General features: G+C 38.2%; 1 non-coding gene across 1 annotated transcript; it reads right to left on the minus strand.

The window, feature by feature from the left end:
* Positions 1 to 513: 513 nt before the first annotated feature.
* On the minus strand, positions 514 to 620 carry LOC112066749 (U6 spliceosomal RNA). The gene has a single exon (XR_002892846.1). It is a non-coding gene; the product is annotated as a U6 spliceosomal RNA (small nuclear RNA).
* Positions 621 to 3,341: the final 2,721 nt, after the last annotated feature.

Here is a 3,341-nt window from a genome sequence, read left to right on the forward strand (position 1 = left end):
GAATTTTTTTTGTTTAAAAAGGGGTTTTCTGTTTTCAGAATCCACAATCTGTCACAGTTTCCAGGTTATTAATTATTTGCAAACCGTGTGTTTAAAAAGGGTTCAGAATTTGGAATGCTGTGATTTAGGTGAATTACATTCTTCAGCAGAGTGACTTTTACTAGTTTTTTTTTTTTTTACTTTATTAATATATTTTATTTAACCCAATATATCCCAAGCATTTTCATTTCAATATGTAATCAATATCAACTTTTTTCTTTTTATTTATTTTCTTTCTTTTATTTATTATTTATTTTAATTGAAGTATAATTGATTTACAATATTGTGTTAATTTCTGCTGTACAGTGAAGTGACTCAGTTATACATATACATGCATTCTTTTTTATATTCTTTTCCATTACGGTTTTTCCCAGGATATTGAATATAGTTCCCTGTGCTATACAGTAGGACCTTGTTGTCCATCCATTCTATATGTGATAGCTGACATCTACTAACCCCAAACTCCCAGTCCAAAAACACGTGGAACCCTTTACGAATTTGTGTGTCACCCTTGCACGGGGGCCATGCTAATCTTCTCTGTGTCATTCCAATTTTAGCATATGTGCTGCCGAAGTGAGCACAACTTTTATTAGCTTTTTAAAATTTTTTTCTTTTGCTAATATTCACGGTCTCAAATAGGACAGAAAAGTTTTCAGGAATTAAACATCCCTTTTTCAACTCTTCTCTCTGACCTCCCAAAAGCTGTCTCGTACAATCAAGTCAAAACAGAACGCTTTCTATGTTGGTCACACCACTCTTCTCTCTAAAACCTGTGTCTGACCAGATGCGAATTATGACTAGTTCTATATCTCTACTCGGTAAAGCTGTACATATTTTAGGACATAAAGGGATTAGAATTACTAATACTATTTTACAATTCTAAAACACGATTGTATCATTATGTTGTTCCTAAAGACGCCTCCCGACTTTCAATCATTTAAGATGAAAAAAGTGGCCCTGAACAGGTTGGAGGCCAGAAGCATCATTGGACTTTTCCCCCAAAAGGCCATCCCTATTCCCAGATGGAATCCAAGTGGCTCACGCTTTCTCCCTGCTGCTGCCCGTGGAACTTCTCTTCTCAACCACCGTTGGCCGTGATGGGTTGTTAATGTCACATTCAGCCAGTATAGTCCCTCCTGGTGAGTCACACTGTCTCCTGATCAAGCCCAAGTGTAGCCTGTGATTGGGAATGCCTTGCCGGCCTTGCAAGGCCAGCCCTGTAGCGAGGGTGTGTCACTGGGGTAGACCATGGGGCTTTCTCTGTCCTTACAGCCTGTTATTAAAGGTCCCAAAGGCTTCAGAGCTGAGTTCTCCCTCCCTGATTATGACGCCTGGAAGGGTGATCTTTTTTAGTTTCCTAATTTCCCACATTCAAAGAACTTGTTATAAGTTTTCCCCAGGCTGAGTTGTGGGATGTTTGAGTAGACCCTAAAAGCACCCACCCGAATGTGCCCTGTACTCTCGGCCTTCCACTCAGTCAGCAGCCCAGGAAAAAAGCATAGATAGACATCTGATTATTTCTTCTTTCTGCATGAGCTTCTTGTCTATCTGAGGTACTCCTGGAAAGCTTCTTGCATTACCTTTTCAGAGTCTTAATTCTTGTATTCTGTTGTTTGATCATTAATTCCCAAGTCCTCTTTGATAATGTTCTTAGTGGGTTCATCTGGTCCTCATAAACATGAGACCTCTGTTCCCACCTCAAGCCCCGCCCGCCCCATTTTAAGCAGAAACTACATGCTAAACACTGCACTAGGTGTTAGGCTTTCATCCTAACCTGAGGGACTTTCCAGGCCCGAGTGGGAGACAAACACACAACACTAGAACTCCAACAGTAATTGGTATCCTCACAAAGTTAATATTAGAAACACAAATTCATTCTCAATTCAGTGAACATGGGACACTTTAGTTAAATCTGCTAATATTTTTTTCCCTTATACAAATTAGAATAATCACTCCAACTACCTCCCAGGTCCTGCTCAAAACTGCTGGCACATTCACCAAACTTGTACAATTTCTGAGCTAAAGCTAAAGGTAGTGGGTCTCCAAGCACATCCAAAATTTCTCCTTTTTATATTCAGCCGATGTTCAGAAACAGTAAGAAGCCAGCGAAGGGTGAAATATGCATGGCATGCCTCCTGGATTATCAACTAATGGTAGCATCATTGATAGAACAAAATTAATTTACTTAAGAAATCAGAGCCAAGTGGAACTGAGGTCTGGTAGGTGAAAAATGTGTGCTTTATCAGCTAAAGTACTCAGCTCCAAACTCCCCTGCTTCTTAAGTACAAGTAATGTATGGCCGGGTTTTGGCATTGCACTGCATGCCTACCCATCCTGTCATAATTAAAAATCTCCGAGAGACCTAAAAGCTGTAAATGGCCATCCTGATGCTCACTAAATGACATATACCCACTAAAATGGATTTTTGAGAATCACCCAATTTATAAAACACTCGATGTGACATGGTTATCACATAGAGGGGCTTGAAAGATGAACTATGGTGGAGATACACTTCCATGATGAATGCACTCAACGTTCCTTCTATTGATTTCTTTTCAAGATATGTCAGTCTGTTGAATTGGATTATATTTTAAAATAGAGAGTTGAGATATTCACATTTTTATCCTTTACCCTTGAAAAAGATTTATTTTGGCATGAGATGGCATGATCTGAAATCAGCTGTTGTGTTCAATTGTCGCAATCTGTAATTTTAACTCCCTGTGTTTGGGTGCTTTCTAATTTATGGACATGGAATGCCAAAGTGGAAGTCAGGAATGGACTTAACCAGCCTGCCATGTAGTAGGAGCTGGCATGTGACCGAGGCTCTGCCATTCAGATCTATCAGTGAAAGTCTTAGATTTAAAAGAGAGTGAGATGGGAGAACAGATAGAGGGGTATCATGTCAAAGGATAAGATGGATTAACTATAATGAAGCATAAGATACTTAATGCAAGTAGTATACGTGGATTAAGTATCTTATGCTTCATTATAATCTTTGCTTTTGTCAACCTGATGGATGACTTCAAGGAAATTAGCGATAACTTTTCAGCTTAACTTCACTTATTTGGGAAATCGGAATGATCGATTTATTTCATGTTTCTGAAAGCTCTAAAAAAAATTTCCTAAAGTGGTTCTTGCAAATAAATATTTCATAATTTTATAAATGTTGGAAAAGATATAGTTTAAAAAAGTCAACAGGTGTTCATGTGGATTAACCTCTAAAGAATGTGGGAAATGAATAAAATTGTGGCTCAAACACATTTTTTAAACTTTTACCTTACAATGTCAAGTTCTATCTCATT

Source organism: Physeter macrocephalus, chromosome 9 (assembly GCF_002837175.3).
Source record: "Physeter macrocephalus isolate SW-GA chromosome 9, ASM283717v5, whole genome shotgun sequence".
NCBI classification, from domain to species: Eukaryota; Metazoa; Chordata; class Mammalia; order Artiodactyla; family Physeteridae; genus Physeter; species Physeter macrocephalus.